Source organism: Rousettus aegyptiacus, unplaced genomic scaffold (assembly GCF_014176215.1).
Source record: "Rousettus aegyptiacus isolate mRouAeg1 unplaced genomic scaffold, mRouAeg1.p scaffold_m13_p_1, whole genome shotgun sequence".
Lineage (NCBI taxonomy): Eukaryota > Metazoa > Chordata > Mammalia > Chiroptera > Pteropodidae > Rousettus > Rousettus aegyptiacus.
In genome coordinates, this window is record NW_023416284.1 from 162,036,279 (window position 1) to 162,058,664 (window position 22,386).

General features: G+C 34.4%; 1 protein-coding gene and 1 pseudogene across 5 annotated transcripts in view; one reads left to right on the top strand and one right to left on the bottom strand.

The window, feature by feature from the left end:
- The window catches only part of EYA4 (EYA transcriptional coactivator and phosphatase 4), a 266,023-nt gene that overhangs the window by 104,934 nt on the left and 138,703 nt on the right, over positions 1–22,386 (top strand). The gene's annotated exons all lie outside the window — the stretch shown is intronic.
- Positions 17,618–17,736, bottom strand: LOC118606737 (annotated as a pseudogene).

Sequence of the window (22,386 nt, forward strand, 5' to 3'; positions counted from 1 at the left end):
GTCATATTGCTTATGGTACACAGGGAACAATTCAAGATTTACAGTGATAAAAACAAGGCTGAAAGTATTTGTTTTCCTTAGTGATAAGGATGGACTAGGAGGCTTTTTGCTTCTAAATTGTCTTTTAAAATTCTAGTCAAAGTATACAAAATGTACAAAATATGATTCAGTAAGTGAGCATGTGCAAGAGACTAGTGATTCTTTACCTTTTGTATCAGAACATTTCTAGAAATGATATTGAGTAATAGTAATCCTTCTATTACAAAATTGGTCTATAGAAACTATTTTATATATATACCAAAGAAAAGAAAAACTAGATGTTTAAAGACCAGTTATGAGGCCACTGCAATTGTCCAGATGACAGGTTGGGTGGGATGGGAAACGTGAAATGGAAAAAATTTCTAGAGACTGGAAACTGGTTAGTGTCACTTTCCATATAGGTCATGCTAGTAGATTTAAAAAAAAAAAATCATTCACATAACCAACTTAACCCTTTAGGGTAAAGGGCTGGTAAGTTTAGAGGCTTTAGGAAGGCGATGCCGGAGTAGAAGTTAAGAACAATACGAAAGGGTTGGACTGCCTGACGTTATAGCCTAGTTCTGCACCTAAGCAGTGGGAAGTTTATTTTACCTCTCTATGCCTATTTCCTTGTCCTTAAAATAGGGCTATTATGAGTAACCAATTTCATAGAGTTGGTTATGCAAGGATTTTATGAGATAACACATGTAAGACACTTAGAACATTAAAAAATGTTATTGTTATATGGAGTCAGATAGACATGGATTTTAATTCCTGTTCCACCATTTACTGGCTATATGACTGAAGACAGATTAAGTAAATCACCTTTGTTTAAATATTTTTATATTTACTGTGGGACGAATATTACCTATTTTAAAAATGGTCATAGGTATTTATCCAGATATAAGTAATTTTTAAATACATAGTAAGTGCTCAATAAATGATAGCACTCATTGGCATTCTCTGTGGAGATAAAATATCTGGTTTAAATAATCTGATTGCCTTTAGGGAGAAAATGAAATATATAGAGAAATAAACTTATCTCCTCTGTCATTTATTTAAAATTAGTTTATAGTTTTCCTCCCCTGAAAAGTATTTTTAAAATGTAATCACTACCAGACAGGTATATAGAGTTGTCTCTCAAGACCCAATATTGATAAATTTTAAGATCTTGAAGAGAGATTGTTTTGATAAATCCACTGGTTTGTAGAAGACACTGGACCATTACAGGTAAACATTTAGCTTATAAAAATGGCACTGGATATTTATACAAAATTCTCATCTGATATCGACTTCAAAACTTGGAGATTGAATTGAGTTCAATGAATAACAGGCTACTCACATGTAAGAAAATTATTCAGTCTGTTTTCAAAGTATTTTTTATTTATTTGTTTAAATCTTTTAAAAATATTTTTAAGCAGCAATCTCTCCTCATTCTTGGAGTGGTGACAAGTCTATTATATCGTGACTTGATTGTTAGACCTGTTTTTATACCATGCAAACTTTTCAAAGTTTTAAAATTTGTTTGAGTTTATTTTCCAAATATTAATAATTGCCACTCTAATAGTGTTATGTGCTATTAAGTTCATCCCTAGTCTAGAATCTATACACAGTAACTACTATAAAATATTTACAGACACTAAAGGTAAATACAAAAAAAAGAAAAACAGTGATGTAACATCATATGAAAAAGCTGAAATTCTAGCTAGGGAATTTGAAATCAAATGATATTTTTTTCTCAATTCACAGAAAATTATTTTTTATAGTTTTGAAAAAAACTTAGCCTGTCTAGTATAAAAGAACAAGTCATAAATATCAATTAATGGAAAAATCTCAGGAACATCTATCTAGTCTTGCTTAACTTGTTAATTATTTCTGTGGGAATGATGTATGCTCGTGGCTGGGTTTACATGGCATATGTAGTCATGTCTTCTTTTTAAACTGTTCCTAGTTCATACTGATAGAATTAAACAGTTGGTACTTCTCAATATGCTGGTGTTTCCCCACAAATTCTCCATGTCTTATTTGCTTGATACCTGCCATTGTAGTACAGTGTACGCCTGCATATAAATCCACATGGTGCATAGGCAAGGAGATAAGTGCTAATAAGGATTCTTTGTGGAAATGGCTGATGACATGATGTCAAAAAATTCTGAAGTGGCATGTTTGGGTTCAACTCTAAAGAAGAAAAGACATGATTTGGCCGAGAAGGAGCCATGAATACAAGGGAATGAACGAGATATCCGAGGAAGGTGGATTAGCTCGGCTAGAGTTGGGAACTTGCCCATTGAATAAAAAATATATATGGTGAGCAGGAGAAGAAAAATGGAAGAATGAGAATGGAAAATCTCAAGTGATTCAGAAAGGGCCAATATAGGAACATTCTAATGCTATCGGCTGACTGAAAATGAAACAAGCTGCCCAGAAAGTTATATGTTGCACTGGTAGAAATACTCAAGCCAGGAGTGTCTCCCTGTTAGGTGTTTGAGGAGCTCATATATTGGCTAGAAGATAGACTAGAAACCTTCCAAGATATGTTCCACCTCTGAGATGCTGTGATTCTATGATTTATGTTGCCCAAAGAATATAGTGTGTGAAAGATATGACAATATAGTTGATTGCTCCGTAAAAATAAATTACCCCCTAATTAACTACAATGAGTGTTAAAAAAATTACTGAAGCAAGACATTTCTTTATAGGAAGATTATGTCACATTTTCTAACTTGATTTTCCAAATCCCATTTCAGAAAAATCTGCCCTCTGTTATAAAAATAACAGAAATCAAAACTACAGTCTTAGACTGAGATTTTAATATATAAGTATATTTTGGGGGATTCAGAATCCTTTAAAGAAACTAAGTAGAATAATTAAAACCTGTATGTTTGGCTGATACTTTTTGGAATGGCCTTGGTTTTGTAATACACTATGGGATTTTAAAAAGCCTAGATTTTCCCAAGTAAATTAAAAAAATGTTTCTTAACTATTTTCATCCCTACAAGTCTGGTTTAGTGGGTTTCAATTTTTCTTATGTTGATTTATCAGGCTGTATATCTTATACAGAGTGCAGTAAGAGCAGTATTTTTATAACAGTGAAGTATGTGGTAACTGGAAGTGCTTAAAAATTGTGATTTATCTTGGTTCATGGCAAATTAAATAAAATACACTGGCTTTGTAAGACTCTTTTTACTGGTTACTTTATATAAGGAAATCAAACAAAATTCTAAAGTCTTATTCCTTATCCTATTTGGTTATTTTGTTTAATCACACTTATTTTTTTGATACCAGAATTGTAAAAATTAATGATTAATACATTCCTCTCAAAGGTGGAAATTGAAATTTCAGATTTTTAATTCTGAGACCCTTCGTATACTTATCCTATAAAATGAATAGGTTCTATGAATTAAAATTTTCACCAAATGGATACGTTTTTATGACTGACAAAATGATGGCTCTGAATTTGCAATGGACCTTAAGAATTTTGTGACAACATCAGAAATCTTGGGAAAATGTGACCTTGGAGAAGGATAATGCATAGGTGTGATCAGTATCATTTATTGTCGACAGAATGGCAGAACCCTATAAATAATTCACTATCTTAAGGCCCTACTGATACCTAGCGAATCCCTGTGTCATCATCAGCATTATTTAAAAGATGGCACAGAGGGTAACATCTGGGAGCCAATTCATCATTTAATTAAATTATCCTGTAATGAAATCTTCTGTAATGAGATTAATTTTAATTATTAATCAAGAGTTGACATGGGCACAAGACACTATGAATAATAAATGAGAGGCTTTGTCTGTTCCATTTCTAAGAAAGGACCTACTTTACTGCAACAGTGCTTTTATAAAGAGCCCTGCTGAGTCCTCGCAATGTGATCATCCAAGAAGCTGGCTTGATTTTTATTTCAGAACCTGGAGAGAGGACAATTGATCAATACTTTTAGATCTGAATTCCAAATTTATGCATTTTTAGTGTACATGTTGATTTTTTAGTTAAAGTAATTTTGTTTTTAAAGTATTTCAAAGATGTCAAAGATAGAAAATACTTTTAAAAAGTAATCTGAGTTAAATTTCTAATTCAGCTATGAAAATTTCACTTTTATTTCAGAACTTTGAGATGTAGTTGAAATATAATATGTGAGGTTAAGGTGTACAGTGTTATGATCTGATATGTATGTATATATTGCAAAATGATTACCATAGTATGGTTAGTTAACATATTCATCATCTCACATAATTATAATTTTTTGTTGTTGTTGTGGTGAAACCATTTGAGAGTTACTTTCTTAGCAACTTTCAATACATAATACTGTATTGTTAACTATAGTCACCATGCCGTGTATTAGATCCCTAAAACTTATTAATGTTATAACTGGAAGTTTCTACACTTTGGAAAGTGTCACCTTTAATGGCCAAAAATAGTTATTGTAATCACAATTTGGTATCAACTACAGGTATGTAATCATGCTCTCTTATGAATGGTCTGTCAGTTTTTGACAAATCTGACAACAGGAAAGGGTCAGGGGGATGGTGTGACACCGGCCTCCAACCAGGCTTACACTCATCTTGACAGGACACTGTGAGGATCAGGAGACCGAGTCACAGTTTAATGGGGACTCAGCAATGTCCAGGAGTACTGGACCTCTACATAGTCACCAAACAGAAGCCTTCCCCAAGACCCTGGCCATATTGACTCAGCTCTTACGGTTTTCCCTTCCTTTGGCTGCCTGAATGGAGGACAGTCATAAAAAATTGGAATGAGACCTACTCCTTGTAGCCATAGAAATCAGGGTGAAGCTCAAATTGACAGAAAACTAGGCTGAAAAGTCTTTTTAAAAAACTGATCATCTCATTCTCCTTGATTAAAGCTCTTCAGTAGAGTCCTAATTTCATTTAGACTAAAACCTAATATCTTTAATAAGACCTACAAGGCTTCTGCAACTTCAGATTTCTTTTAGTCATCAATACCACCTCTCAAACATACACTCTTTCTGCTACAGTCTCAGTAATATTATTTTAGAAACTGGAAGATGCCACGATTTTTCCTGCTTCAAGGCTTTCATAATGCAATTTCTGTTACCTTCTCCTGGATCTTTTCTAGATATGCTCTTAGTCTTCTTTCAGGTCTTAGATTAAATGTCACTTCTTTTAAGAAGTCTTCCCAGATTTATCAGTCTAAATCATTGTCCTCTATTTGTGATATAGTCTCTCATCACATCTCTATTGAATCATTCGAAATTATTTTGGATTTACCATATACCAAGCAGTTTTTGCTTTTCTGCAGATAACTTACTAAAATGTGTCATTATACAATCATTTTCTATGATTATATATTTGTCTCTCCTACTAGACTGTAAGCCTCAAGAAGGCAGGGAACATGCCGAAACCCTGATCCAGTACCTGGAACATAGGATTTCCTTAACGAATATTTGATAAACAAGAACATGAAACATGAGAACTTCTTAACAATTTAATCTATCAGACATTAGAATGAGCTTCCTTAAGAGGTAGTACACTTTCCATTCATGGAAATGTTTAAAAAGACGGTAGACAGCTGTTTGTTAGAGTTTGCCTCCCGGAAGGGGATTTAAGCATTAAAAAGGAAATAGAAATAGATAACAGTAAACCTTTACTTGAATTTTATGTGGGGGTGGTTCTAACATCTAGGAAATAATAAAGAGTTGCTTACTGATTGACTAAGACATTATTACTTCTTGGTGATAGTCTCTCAATATTTGCTTCATAGAAGAAATTGAACATTTTTCTAATTTAGTCTTTAATATTTAGTAAGAATACTGTGTGAAAACTGAGACAACTGGCTCGGTATTTTAGCCATAGTAGTTCCTAACACGAAATTATCACCTGTGACTTTATTTTTCTTTTATTTTCTACCAACTGTGTTAGAAATATCTTAATTTTCTGTCCTAATATATTAGAATAGCAATGAATACGTAGAAAGGAAAAAAATAACATGATAACTGTAGTAATATATTCTATAATCTGATTAGGTTGTACTATATACATTTTGAGTGTTATTACTATATAATGACAAAACTTTTAAAGATAATAAAATGATCTTGCCTTCTGAAAAAAAAATGTGTTTATGGTTAGGAATTTGCTGGTGGGTTATGTATATGCACCAAGGGAGTCTTTCTTTTTCATTGGTAAAATTCCACTGCTCTCAGCTATCTCTCAATCTTGACCACTTAGTGTAATTAAAAAGGTAGAGCAGAAGAAGCGTCAAGCCTCGGAATAGTTCCCCAGCCCAGTTTGCTGTTTTATAATGAGTCGGTCAATTTTAGGGAAGCCTATTTCCTATCCCACATTATAGCTTTCAGCGTATAATCTGACAGAAGTTTGAATTAGCAGACACCTATGCTAAAAACAAAGCACTTTTTATTTTTACTTTTATTCTAGTTTCACAAGCCTAAATTGTCCATGGTATGTTTCCAAGGCACTTAGGAACAGGATTCATGTAAGTAGCTACTCACTCCTTGTGTCTAGCAGATGTATACCTTCAGTGTTTGCCATTAGGGCTTTAAAATAGTCCAATCCAGAATGGAAGATTCCTTTCAGCATGATGTCTGCTTGCATGTTGGTAGTTGTAGTCAGACTTTCAGAGCAGGATTTTTTTCCTTGAGTTTATCTGGAAATCCTGTTAGTAATTGTGATTTGCAGGCTGTGCCCGAATATATTTTCCTGCTACCATATTTTTAGTTGGCATGTCACCAGGGCTAAACATTTTAGCACCAACTAGAAGTTGTATTGTGTTTCAGTACTTTTCCTACATGAGTGTGCATTTGCCAATGTATCTATTTGATCGCTCTTAGCAAGGAAAAAATACACCCTAGTGACCTCCACCGAATTCTTTATAAAATAGTCTATTTTATTAAGGTTCATTTTATTAAGACTCTATTATGTGCTTTGAAAGTTATAAATATTAATAAAAATATTAGAAGTAGTATCTATAAAAAATAATATTTTAGCATCTGTTTAACTTTTGTTGAGAATTTCTTTCATTGCTGAAATTTCAAAATCCAGCCAGTAACTGAGCTACATATGGATCTAGCCAATAAATAGTAGTCTTCAGCTAATTTTAGGGGTACAAATATCATCAAAGCTCTAATGGACCATTTTACATCACTTTTGCTTTGACACAGTATGTTTGTTATAAGAGAGAATTCTTTATTCCACTAAAAAAAGAAAGTTATTTTTAGACATGACTAGAACTGGTAGAGGCCTTTCTACATTTGTTTGCTTTTTTTTTAAAGGCACTCCATTGATCTAGATCACTAAAAAGACATAAAATTAAAAACTTGAACAAAATGTTCCTCAAAATATTAAGAATAGAATTACCATATGACTCAGCAATCCCTCTTCTGGGTATCTACCCCCCAAATTTTGAAAACATTTACCTATAAAGATATATGCACCCTGGTGTTCATTGCAGCACTATTCATGGTAGTCAGGACATGGAAACACCTGAAGTGTCCTTCAATAGATAATTAAATAAAGAGGATGTGGTACATATATGCACTAAAATATTACTCAGCCATAAGAAAAGATGAAGTATTGCTATTTACAACAACATGGATGAATTTTGAGGTTATCATGCTAAGTGAAATAAGTCAGACAGAAAAAGTTGAGAACTATATATGGTTTTACTCATATCTGGGATATAAAAGTAAAAGCAGCGAACAAAAGAGACAAATAACAACTCATAGACACAGACAACAGTTTAGTGGTTACCAGAGAGAAAGGTATCGAGGAGGTAGGTAAGGATAAAGGGGACTATTTTCAGCCCTGGTGACACATGCTGACTAAAAACCAGGAAGAGAATATCTAAGTGTTCATTGCACTATTCTTTCCATTTTTGTGTGTGTGTATATGAAATTTTTTATAACAAAAACTTGGAGGGAGAGAGTGGATTGGTAGGCTGGGTAAGTTACTTGACTCAGTCTGTACATCTGGTCACAGGGTCCCTGGTACATGAGAAAGTATAGCTGGTGGGCCGATCTTTTACTTGTTCAGAAAGTCAGCCTAATACCTACAAGCCCAAAGCTGCCAAGTCCTCCCGGTCTTGAACACCTGGAATGTAATCACGTCAGCAGTGTAAATGTGTGTTTTGTGGTATGAATCTGAAACCCTACACACCCCCACTGCGAGTCTGAGACTTAGGGTTGATTGTGCCTGCAACGAATACTGTCTGTGTTTAATGCAGAAGGAATGGCTTGTGGAATATCAATTAGGAGGCTCTTTGCAGTACACCAGATAGAAGATAATATGACAGCTTTGTACCAGGATGGTAGCAATGAGAGAAGCATAAAATCTGAAAAAATAAATAAACTTTAGGCGGTAGTATCATATTGTTAACGGGAAGCGACACAGAGAAGAGTGTAATGGATGACTGCTGGATGTCTGACTTGCATAACTGGAAGAATGTTAGTGTTAGATGTGAGGGTCGGGACTCTGAAAGTGGGCAAGTTTGAGAAGAGAGATCTCAGGGTTGGTTTTAGACATAATGGGTTTCAGATATTTTGAGAAATTAAGGTGGGAATGTATCATTTGATTATATCGGGTTATTAAGTGTAGTTTGGCTGGAAAAACAAACCTTTAGAAAATACTGCACAAAATAGCACTGATTTGGTGTACTTCCCTAATTGCTCTTCCTTAAAACAGTTTCCAGACAATTAAATGAAATCCAGTGGTAAAAATTTTTAAAGGATTTTTGTACCATTTATTCTTTATGAACCTATATTATATAAAATATTATATAAGCTATTTTTTTTCAGAATTTCTCCAAATATAAAAGTTAACATTAATTCTCTCTAGGGATTAGAAAAAGCCTAATGCTTACTTTAGAGCTTACTTTATTGGCTGAATGTATTATTAGGAAAAATAAAACCAAAATGTTACTGCCACAAGTAATACCTACTCATTTTGGAAATGTTAGAAAAAATCTAATAAGTTAAGAAAAACATATGTCATTTGTAATTTCACTAGCCTTTGATATTGATAATTCATGAGTATTTTAGACTTAACTTACATTTGTGCCTTTTGTGCAGCGATTTTGCACTGTCCACATATATTTTGCCATACTTATTCTACAAGAGGTTTCTTTCATTTCACCTGAATATGTATTTATATTCTAGGGGAGCTCTTCCCATAAAGTCTATAATTAATTCACATTGACAGAAATTTATTTAAAAAATGTCTTTTATTTTTACCTCTAAAAGTAAGTTAAATGTCATAACTATTTGGCCTCTATTACAGCTGTATCTATAAACAAATGATGGATAATGTGTCGTAAGACCACAGCTCCTGATACAGCCCTTTGGTTATGTTATATTTTTGCGCACTACCGTATTTTCACCTGAGGAAACAGCAGTCACGCACTAGGTAGTGCTTAGCTATGGCACGATGATTGCAGGAGAGGTAACAATTTTAGTCCTTGCTGAAACCATACAGTATTGTGTGTGTCCATGCAAGCGCATGTGCACATGCACACACCCACAGTAAAACTTAGAAAGTGATCACCAATTACCTCTTTTTGTCATCTCAGACATAGGCAGATGTATTATGTGCTAAAAATACAAATTATTAAGAATCATGCTTATCCCGTGAAGAAGATGTCTTCTGAGCATCATTTGTCTCTTTTGTAAATTGAAAGCCATTTTTTTTTCCACCATCAGAAGACTTTATTAGGTTGTGAAATCAATTCTGGGAATGCAGGATGTGGTAAGAAAAGCATTGTGCTGGGTATCAAAAGACATAGGTTTTATGCAAACTGAACCACAGATCTGTCACATGTCTTTGCACAAATCTTTGTTGACAAAATTATCATTTGGTAAGTTTGGATAGTCTATTTAAGGAACTGGCTATAAATGGCCAGGAAAAGGGATAGTTTTTTTGGACTTCTGCTGAAGCAGCACAAGGTATTGAGGTCCATCAGGTTAGACCCAGTTGCAATTTTTTAGGTCTCCAAAGGAGACAAGTTCTGATACTGAGTCCAAATTGCTGGTGGAATGAGTGGAGCTGTAGCTTCAGAGGATCTAAGCAGTCTCTGTGAACATGAGCGTGTTTGCTACCTACCTTTAAGGACCAGCAGGTGTCTGTATGATGGCCGCAAGTAGGTCAGACTGGTTTAAATGACCAGAGGGGGCACAGAAACAGAAACATCAGTGGAAGAATATCTTTTTTTTTTAAGAATTGGGGGAAATATGATTACATGTGTCTGCAAAGCAGAGGTCATTCCTGGAGAGGAAACAGAGATATACAAAAAGAATGAGGAAGAAAAGTCATTCTTGCTTATTGGTAAGATTATCCTTTGAAAGGATGATCATGGATTCTTGGCCGCCTAATGAAACACAACATCCAGAAGAGTTCGATAGTCTGTAGTTAGGACAAAATGTTCAGTGGAAATATGCTTTCTGAAGTGATAGGAGAGAGCTTGTATTTAGAGAGGGCCTACTAAGAGTTCGAGCTTTGATGATAGGGGTTTATAGGTAGCTAAAGTGGAAAAGAACTGGAAGGTCACTGTGAGACTGTGAAGTACTGTGTGTCCAGAAGCAGAAAAAGTCAGTAACATGGTGTTGAATCATCAGGGATGATAGCCAAGGATGGATTACAGAGGTGTGTAAAATAGTTGACGAAACCAACAGGCAAGTTTGGAAGATTGATCATGGGATTGGTAAAATTTAGCAACCAGTGTGGTTAGAGGTTAGTATAAGGTGGTGGGAAAGACTTAGAATGAGATATTAAGTCACAATATCAGAATTTGTTATATCCATTGAAGTTGGTTAAAAAAAATAATGTGTCACCAATGTTAAAAATGTACATAGGCTTAATGAGTTAATGCATGGTCAAAAGTTCATTCCACACCCTTTCTGTTTACTGGAGGGATTGTGGTTATAGACAAAAACAGAATGTAGAAGCAGAACAACAGTTTATATAATCTCGTGTCCCATACTTTAGCAAATTGTTTTTGGACCACCCCTCTGGGTACAAACATGGTTCCTCTTCTGCTTTTACCATTTGCACATGTACATCTCTCTCAGGACTCGTGCCATTCGAAAGGGCTTGGGGATGTTTGACCTAGAGTGCTTTCAAGGTCACTCTAATTCCCTTCTTCACATTTCCATGATGCAGCTCTTTCAGGTAGCCCGTTTGGTGTGTTTATCATCTAGTGCTTCATTTTGCAAAACCTTCTTTGGAAGATTGGAACACCTTCTCTTAAAATGTGTTTTCAGAGTGCTCAAATCCAGAATTCGTGTCCAGGGTCTATACCACAAGTATAAATGTAAGAGGAGTTAGACTTCATTAGTTCCTAAATTTTGGGCTCTATGATAAGCAATTTCCATTTAAAATCTAGTGCATCTGCAACCCGTGTTGTCCAAATCTTAACCATCTGCACTCTAACCCCTCTTTATCAGCCCCTCTAATTTTAGGCTGATTAGTGGCACAGACTTCCTGTGTGTTCCCTCAACTCTCTGGATTTCTTTCTTCACACAGCAGCTTGAGTGAGTCCTTTGAAAACTTACATCATATGCCACTCTTCTGCTCTAACCTCCGGTGGCTTCCCGTATGACTTACAGGAAAAGACCACATCTTTATTGGCCTCCAGGGCTCGATAATCATCAGTTTCACCACTCCCTCTGACCTCAATTTCAAGCCCCTTTTCTCTCACTCCTCTGCAGCCACTTGGCCTCCTTGCTGTTTTCAGACACTCAATGCACAGTTCTGCCTTGGGACTCTACACATCCATCTCCTGGAATGTTCGTCTCCCATTTACACTTAGATTTCCTTCTCTCACGTCTATGAGGTCTCCGTACGAATTTCACCTTATTAATGAGGTTTGTTTCCCCCACCCCAATGATCTTTAATCTCCTTTCCAGTTACGTTTTCTCAAAGCCCTTAACACCATCTGACATGCCATATATTTTACTTGTGCACTTATTTACTGTCTGTCTGACTCCGCTAGAATGCAAGCACCAAAAAAGCAGAAGTTTTTGTCCGTTCTGTATATACTTTATCCCTGGATGCCTACGAAATACCCGAAACGAGGTAGGTATTCATTGAATGTTAATTGAGTGAAAAATGATTAGATGGACACATGGATGAAATTAACCTATATGGTAATTTAAATTATAAAAGTAAGTTGTAAAGCCAGGATCGACACGCATGCCACCTTTTGGTCAAAGCCACTGTTCTTTCTACTTTACCATGTGAACTAATCTGGATCCTTTCCTGAGAGATACTGATGAAACATTAACAGTTGAGTCCTTTGTAGAGTATACTGTAACAGTAAAATTTATATTCCAGTTGGATTTAGCTTTAAGGACTTCCAAGTGAAAATAGTCGTAATAAATTCTAGTTTAAAGGTGTAGCATTGAACAGAACTTAGAAAATTTTTTCTAGTCTTGTAACAAAGGACTTTTGCAATAGTTGAATTAAAAAAAGAAAACATTGACTCACAAATGACTAAAGGAGAGCAAGATTTCTAGATAAGCAGGACAAAAAATTTCCACTGTTTCTCACCAAGTATGTAGCTAATGGGGATGGTGGCTTTAAGCCAACTACCACTTAAGGGGGAAAAATAAGCTTACCATTCAACAAGTGAGATAATGTGGAATAGATAGTGTCTATTGAAATTTGATTTTCGGCAGTCTCCCCAAGTGACTGAATACATTTTTTCAACCTGTTTACTTTTGTAACATGTCTTCTTGTAGTCAAATTCCAGATTATTTATATGACAGTATGTGGTCTAATGCTACTGAATTTTCTCCAGAATATCTTGACGGGTCATTTGAAACATGCAGGATTATAAAAGTGCTGACTGACATATGATCGTTTACCCACAATGATCATAATTTAGGGCAATTGACTGACTAGGACTGAGCCCCAAATTTAGATAATAAAATCTCAGAAAGTGAGTCGAAATTGAGACCAGTCTAGATTGGAACCAACACCTGGGGTTTTTTTCTCTGGCAGGGTGGGGTCAGGTGGGTGGTACCATGAAGTCATTTTGGATCTGGGCTAACGTAGATCTAAAGATGAATTCTAGTCAATAGGTAAGTTTGATGCACGAGCAGCTCCAATTCCCAGAAGGGCTTCATGAAGCCTGGACTTATTTTCAAGGTCTAGCCAAATGGGCTGAATTCCAAGACAGTTGTAAAGGCCCATCTGGGGGAGAGTGAAACAGATACAGATCAGCAGGTAAATCAAGGGACAGAAAGAAGGGGAGGCTGTTCTAGCATTAGCATCTACATTTAGGTCCTTTATTACCCAGGATTACCTGATAACAAGGTATATTGCTTCTGTCCAGTTTAAGGCACCCACTGTAATACATACGATTTCTAATATTTTTATGAACTTAACTGAACTTGGCTTAAGGCATACATTGAACTTATGGAAAGTAAGTTCTGGGATTTCTGAAATATTTATTCAGTGTATACCTGAACCATCAAGTAGGCTTGATATAAGCTAAACAACACTAATTTATTTTAAGGACAAATTTCCCCGTGTTTTGATGCTAATATTTCTTGAATATGGTGCAGATTTGGTTCCTAGTTGCACACACTGCAGTAGTTCCGTATTCTGAACACTGTTAACTATATTGAGTTTATTGATATTTGTGATTTTGATAGAATGAATTTTTGTTTATGTTGTAGGTTAAATATAAATATGAAAATATGCCACAAATATGAAAATTTACAGATTAATGGTTATTTTATGCTAGTTGATTTATTAGCTTTATGGATTTCTGCTCAGGAGGTGGAGAGTAAATTGATATTCTTTAAAATATTTTATAGACTTATAGAATATGTACAGATATCCAGGGAAATGAAGGAGTAACCTCTTTAAGAAAAGCTTAACTTTAGGCCAACCCAACAGAAGTTCAATTATGAAGAGATACAGCACAACAAAATTCTATGCATTAGCAGATACGGTTTCTGCATGTGACTCCTCAGCAGAGTTTATTGGCATGGGTCTTGACCTGCTTTAAGATTTATTATTGGTTTTCATTTCTTACTGAGACACTCTTTTACTCTGTCTCTAATCTGTTGTTTCTGAGTCTCAGCCCTCTTCTTCCATTTTCTCATTCTTGGCATAGGCCTTGGTCCTACATTTGGATTATTTCAGCTGATGTCCTAGGACAATAATGGTCTCATTCCCTAGCAACGAGCCCCACTCTAGTACAACAGTCCCCCCACCTCCGCCACCATCACTAGCACCACTACCCTCTCCGTGTACATTCACTGGCAAACTGTATTCCAATGTCCATGCTTTAATAGACTTGGCAATGACTAATGATAACAAATGTCACTAGTTTGTCATCTACAAGTGTTTACACATTCATTTTTCTTATTTGAAATAGTGATTGCTGTTTCAAAATAGAAAAGGAAGATTGTGGTCTGAGTTAAAGGGAAGTATATTTTTTCATAAATATTTATACATATTTACATATGAGTAAGAAGGTTTACATGTTATTTATAAATATTTTCTTGTGATAGAATGGGAAATAAAAGATTATAGACTCATATGTGCAAGGTATTTTTTGCTCATCAGAAAAATATCGCCATAAAAGTCTTATAATTTGATAGCCCTTATTTATCAATAAATTATATATATTATTAAAGAAATCATTACTTTGGCTTTGTTATACTCTGATATAAAAGTAATCTCTTGTTTTGAGGTGAGGAGAGAGAGCGGAAGATTATTAAGTATGGGTACAGATGAAGGTATCAAAGCAGAGAATTGTAGAAAAAGAGATAAGCATGTGCTGTGCATTCTTGAATATCGGGCACAGTTGTATGCTAAGGGCATTGACCTGGAAGTCAGAAGACTCAGGCCCTTGATGACATAACATATGTGACTTATCACAGGTCTTCAGTTTCCACGTGTGAAGTATACTGGAGAAGATCTAAGACCTTGTGTTTTCAAGTATATGTAAAAAGGAATGACCATATCCCTTTTCCTTTAAAAAGATTTTTGGTGTTTTTTGATTTTTCAAAAATGTAGTTTTGAAAATTAAGGAGTCCAAAACAATGTTTCAGTTTTTTCAGAATTTTTATTTTGCTTATAAGATTTATTAAACTATTTCAATCTTACCTGTTTGGACAAGGTTTTAGGTCACTTTTGCAGTTCGATTTGTTTCCATTTATACTTTGACTTTATCCATTTTAGGTTAATAAACCAATTAGGTAAGAAAAAGCTGGTATTTTAAAATGAGATGACATTTGAAATGATCACCTTGATATAAATATTATATATATTACCTATTATACATTTATAGATTATATAAATGAAACATTTCAATATAATATTGCATACAAGTATGTATGTATACATAACTCAGATTGTGGATTCTGACAAATATCATATCAAAGTTACATCTTTTTGTTTACTCATTTCATTTTTGTTTTATAACAACATTGATTATATAAAACTTTATGGCATTGTCATAATATTTCTCCATCATCGATATCATCAGAACTGAGAAAGTTGCTGGCTTATCTCCTAAAAATGCCATTAATGCCTTGGTTTTTCCCTCTCTTTTCTTAATCTGATTAGATAGATGCCTTCCATTTAGAAAGAAAGATTCTCACTTCTAAAAAGAGACTAGTTAATCCTTCATGTTTCTTTAATTAGGTGAAATTGTTAGTTCTTGACACGCTGTATTTATAATTGTGTGTATATAAGGAACTATGATATTATGTAGCTTTTAAAAATGAATAATGAAGTTAAGCAGTTTAAAAGAAAAATATGTAAAGTTATTCTATGAAAGAAAGAAAATCATTAACCACTTTCTTTCTATATAATATGCTAATTAGATACTGCGGCTGTTACATAGAAGTGAAGTGGCAAAGATAATGAGATGTGGTATCTGCTACTTCTGTCTTATGAAGAGTTCTATTTTACGGTAGCCAATCTCTCTTAATAGACTAAACTTTCCCATAATCTTATGAAGGATATGGATACTTTGGTCTTTGCACAGACACACATATAATTAAAAATTTACTCAAGTATTTTAATTAAAAATGTAAATCTCAAACCTACATAATCAACTTTTAACCTTCAAAGATATGTTATCGAATTTGTCAATTATCAATCTTATTTTTCATTAATGTCATTTTAAAGAGATAAGCCAGTAAATTTTTCAGCTCTGATGATATTGATATATGAAATAACATATAAACACCTTCAAAGTTTTACACCATTCATGTTGTTATAAAACAAATGGATATGGAATGAGAACAACATATTTAAAGAGATTATTGGCCAGGCATTTCTCTTTTATATGTTTTAGTAATAAGTAACAGTACATGCTCACATTATAAAGTCATATTTTAGCTGCATATTAAAAATTGATATTGAGAACAATAGTAACTAAATTGTGAATTTGTTAATTCAGTAAGCTGTAAGAAAAGCGATTCTGTGGAAAAGGCACAAAGAATAAAAATAGTCTATTCATTGGATTCTCCTTCAATTTTCCAGGCAATCTGAGACATATTTTACTGTTTATTTATGTATAATATGTAATGTGTAAGAGAAGATAAAGACATCCTAAAGAAAGAGTGTTTCTAATTCAGAGTTACTCCAACGCTGGTTACCTGGAATGGAAGACTTAATAGTACATAGACCCTCAATCAGAGAGTGTGAAGGTGGAGATTGCAGGGTAACAGACAATTCACTTGTTCACTCCTTCCTCAATTAAGTGCACTCACAGTAGCCCATGCGTGAAGACTGAGTCATGCTTAGTAGTTATGACAGGAGACTGCTTAGGGGCAATGACTGCTTGTTAATTGAAGTGACTGGTTTATCCATTAGTCTTTTGAGCTTTCTAGGTTCTGTCTCCAATGCGCTCCAGAGATATGATAGTTTGTTTATTTTTTTTAATTATAGGTTTAAATAATTTTAATTTTGGTCAAACTTTGGGCTAAAATTTAATATAAAGTCCCTCCCCCCCCCCCCCCACACACACAGGAAATAGTTATATAATCTTTCTTAACATGTACTTAGAATATAGTTTCAGGGGCTTGAAAAAGAATATAAATAAATAATTGACATTAGCTTTAAAGTAATCAGAGGCAGGCTTATTCAGATCAGTAAACCATCTTATACCTGTTCTAAAAATTTTAGATAGAATTAACAATTGAAAATGGTTTTCCTCTGAGATATACAGTTTATTATATTTAAAAATCTTATGGTTAGAAGCCCTGGGGACTCAAAGTTACAGTCTTAGGATATTCTAGAATTATTCTCTTTTCTGTTTATTTGTGCACTTCTTTATTATCCTTTTTTACAAAATAATGGCTAATATTTATTGTGTGTTTATGTCACTAGACACTAAATGTTTTTCATAATTCATTATTTCATTCTGTTTTCTAGCAGCTTTATCTGGCAGGTATGTCCATTTTACAGTGATAGGGCAATGGTTTGCCCTGGATCACATAGAATTGTGGAGTGGGGATTTTCTTTTTTTTCACTTTTTTTTTTTTTTTTTTTTTTTAGGAGAGGTAAAACCCTTGGTTGATCTCACAGATCGCAAGGACCTTGTCAGTTTACGATCCCTTCATTTTTAAAAAAATTTTCATGCCTATAGCACCTGATCTTCCTAGGTAGTCTCTCATCCAAGTACTAACCAGGCCCGGCCCTGCTTAGTTTCTGAGATCAGACAGGATCAGGTTTGTTCAGGGTAGCATGGCCGTAGACTGGGGATTTTCATCCTGTCAGGCTGACTCCAGGCTCTGAGTCTCAGGACACATACTTTACTCATGATACAGCAGGGCTTTGCTTTGCTACAGTTGTATGTATATCTTATAGAATAGAAGCATTGTTTTAGTGATAAGGTATGCCCAAGTTACATTTAAAAGGTCTTTGGTAATATGGTATTGTAAAGATGTAGATCCAGTTCCTCCTCTGAGGAGCTCATGGTTACTGCAGAGACAGTTTAACAAATAATTGCAGTGTGTTATTACACGGGTCAGAGAAGGAAGTGGCAACTCTGTCATGAGGAGGGCTTTGTAGAAGACTGGATGCTTGCGATTAAGTGGGAGCAAAATACTCCATTCTTTTGTATGACCTCCTGGCAGCTTTGTTCAGCATTTCATAATATTCTTTTTATATCTCAGTTCAAACGAATTTCTGATCTTTGTAGTATTCCAAATTGTGCATTTCTCTACAGTTTAATCATAGCTGGTTTTCATATGCTTTTCAGTTTCTCCTTATGACTATTTAAAATCTTTTTAATGAATATTTTGATTTTAATTATAAAGTAAGAATTATTTTCATTTTGATGAAAAACATTAAAACCTAATTTTCAAAAATAATAGATTTTTTCTTTCTTCTTTTTTTTTTTTACCATTTTTTAATGGTAACATTGATTTTAAAAAAATCCAGTAAGTTTCAACTGTACAATTAAACAGTAAGTCACATATATATATATATATATGTTTATATATATATTGCATTGTATAAAATGTTTTTATACTTTATAAAATTCTTGAGGAAAGATATTGATTATTCTGTTTTTTTCACCCTTTTTCTCAAAATATAATTGCATTCTACTCTTTCCTTTTCTAACTTCTGAGAGTAAAATGTATAAACTATACATTTAAAATGGAGAATGACAATATAGTATGTCATGCGAAATGGTGATTATGCACGCTTCCCTAAATCCTCCTCTATTATTTTATAGTTATCATATCTAATAGTAAATATTGAAAAGGGCAAGGCAGTTGCTCAGATTTAGCATAGTGTCGAGAAATAATAATTGCTAACCTTTATTATGAATTACTGTGTGCCAAGCAGTATTGTCAATGTTTGTCATAGAATTCTTAATCCTCACAATGCTACGCATAGTTAACTATTGTTATGCTTATTTTAGAGATGATGAAACTGTAATACAGGGTCATGTGCTTAGTGGCAGAAGAAAAACATTAACTGAGGACATCTGTTTCTAGAGCCTGTCTTCTCCATTCACTGGGGGTTCTTGCTTTGGAGAGAAATCTATAATTTATGAATTGATCACAACTTTGTATTTCCTACTCCAGGTTAGGGAATTCTTTTTCTCTATGATGATAATGTTGTTTAAATGTAATCTATAGAGGCCGATTATGTAGGTTGGGGAGTAGCTGAGACAGTTAGGTGTGCCCTGTTCAAGTCTGGGCTCTAACATAACTAATGAGTGACTTTTGCAAAGCTTCACTCCAGCCTTCAGTTTTCTCATATGATAGATAATATTTGAGGAGTCTTGTACCTTTGACATTTGATGATACAAGGTTCTTCTAGTATCATTCTTGCTTAAACATGATGGAAGTTGAAACCTTCTAACCCATGTAACAGACACTCTTTTCTTCCTTTCGTTCATCTTTTCATGTTGGATATTCTCTTCATGGTATTATAGTCTCTGAGTATTAAATACCATTTTATAATGAAGATTCACACATTTTTTAAAATCCAGCCTAGACCTTTCTCATGATCTGCGGACGTCTAATCCATTAGCAATTCTGTTGTCTCTACCCTTAAAATATAACAAGAATTTGATCAATTTCCAGTACCTTTATTTGTACTATGACTGACTTAGGAAGGGGCTCCGTCTACATCTGGATGAGTGCAGTTACCCCCTAGTATGTCTTCCTATGGTATATTCTCTGCACAGCCCAAGATGAGCCTTTTAAAACATAAGTCAGATTCTGTCACCCATCCACTCAAACCTTCCACTGGCTGCCAATCTATTGAGTAAAAGTCACAGTCTTGACAGTGGCCTACAAGCCTATATATGGTCAGGTCCTCAGTTATATATTCGACATTCTTATTTCTGTCCTCCTTAGTAATCTGCTCTAGCCAAATTAGCAGGTTGTGGTCTTTGAATACATGAGACATACACTTGACTCAGAGCCTTTGAACTTTAACCCCTGCTTAAAATACTTATTGGTCAAATGTCTCCATGAATTACCTCCTGAATTCCCTTTAAGTCTTTGCTAAAATATATTTTGAACGAAGCTTTCCCTGACTACCTATTTTATAATTGCTTCTACTGTCGCCCTCATTCCTTACTGGCTTTATTTTGCCGATGGTAATGAACATCATCTAACATAGTAAATTTTGCCTTTCTTTTTATAATTAAATTTATTGGGGTGCCATTGGTTAATAAAATTACATAAATTTCTTTTCTTTATTTTTTAGGTAAGGCAACCTTTGATTGACCTCACAGATTGCAAGGACCTAGTCAATTTATAATCCCTTATTCTTTATTTTTAACATCTACCGCATCTGGTCTTCCTAGGTGGTCTCCCATCCATGTACTAACCAGGCCCGACCCAGCTAAGCTTCCAAGATCAGACAAGATCGGGCTTGCTCAGGGTGGCATGGCCATAGACTAAAATTATATAGTATACAGTTCTATCATACGGTTCTACCAAGTGTACAGTTCTATCATACATCATCTGTATATTACCTGTGTACTCACCACCCGACGTCAAATCTGCTTCCGTCACCACATATTTGACCTCTTTTACCCTTTTCTTCCCCCTCCCTTTCCCTCTGGTAACCACTAAACTGTTGTCTAGGTCTATAAGTTTTTATTTGTTTGTTTGTTTGTTACTTTCGGTTTTATATCTCACATATAAGTGAAGTTGTATGATTCTCAGCTTTTTCTGTCTGACTTATTTTGCTTAGTATGGTTATCTCAAGATCCATCCATGTTGTTGCCAATGGCAGTATTTTATCTTTTCTTATATCCCATTATATATACATACCACATCTTCTTTATCCAATCATCTATCAAAGGGCACCTTGGTTGTTTCTATATCTTGGCCTTCATAAATAATGCTATAGTGAACAAAAGGATGTATATATATTTATGGATAAATATTTTCAAATTTTTTAGGTAGATACACAGAAGAGGGATTGCTGAGTCATATGGTAATTCTATTCTTAATTTTTTGAGGCATCTACATACTGTTTTCTATAGCAGCTATACCAATTTACATTCCCACTAGCAATGTATGAGAGTTCCTCTTTAATACTTGCTATTACTTGTCTTGTTGATAATAGCCATTCTATAAAAGGCATGAGGTGGTATATTGTGTTTTTGACTAGCATTTCCCTAATAACTAGTGAAATTGAGCATCTTTTCATATGTCTTTTGGCCATTTTTATATCTTATTGGGCCAAGTGTCTGTTCAGGTCCTCTCCTCATTTTTAATTGAATTGTTATTATTTTTTATTGTTGTCAAGTTGTATGAATTCTTTATATGTCTTGGATAGTAATCCCTTATTTGAGATGGTGTTTGCAAATAACTTCTCCCATTCAGTTGGTTGCCTCTTTGTTTTGTTGATACAAAAATAATTTTCCTCACAGTAGCTAAAAACATATAGTGGAGAAGGAAAGCCTCTTTAAAAAATAGTTCTGGGAAAATTGGAAAGGCACATGCAAAAGAATGAAACTAGATTGCTATTTTCACCATACACAAAAAATTAACTTAAAATGGATCAAAGATCTAAATATAAGACCTGAATTGCAAAGAAGAAAACATTGGTATTAAACAGGAAAGTTGGTCTTAGAAGGATTTTTTTAATTTAATCTCAAAGGTAAGGAAAGTAAAAGCAAAAATAAATGAATGGGACTATATCAAACTAAAAAGCTCTGCGCAGCTAATTTTACTTCTCTGTTTGGTTGCTTTTTTCTATTTCCATCATTAATATGTAATCTTTATGAAAATACAGATTTTGAATGTGTGTGTTTCAATAGTATATACTCACCACCTAGAAAATTACTTGACATATATTAGGCACTTAGTAAACATTCATTAGGTTAATACACCAATGTGTTGAAGAATGAACGAATGAATGAGTGAGTGAACACATCTAAGTTTTATTAGGTATCTTCGTTTGAAAATAACTACAAGTTAGCGCTTTTCTCGTATTCTGGTAACTAAGACCTAGGAGTGTATGAGATGCCGATGAGAGATACATTGAGGCCCAGGCAGGTAATGTAAACATGTGGAATGCTTTGGGAAGATGTGATACAGAGGTGTGGGGGCTCCGTCAAACCAGAACTTCAGGCCTTCATCCGGGGGCTACACCTCACTGCCGTAATGGGCAAATGGTATGCCACCATTTGACTTAGAAGAAGCAGCCGGAAATCCATATTTTTATCTGAGATTTAACAAGTTGTAAATGTTAACTTCAAATTCAAAATTTTATATTGGTCAAACAAAATATATCTTTGAGCCAGATTCAATTCGTGGGCTGTCAATTTCAAAGCTCTGATCAAAGAAGCATAAACGATCATCTGAAATGTACCTGTTTTAGCAAACCTTATATGTATAAAATATCACAGAAAAGTTTGCAAAATAA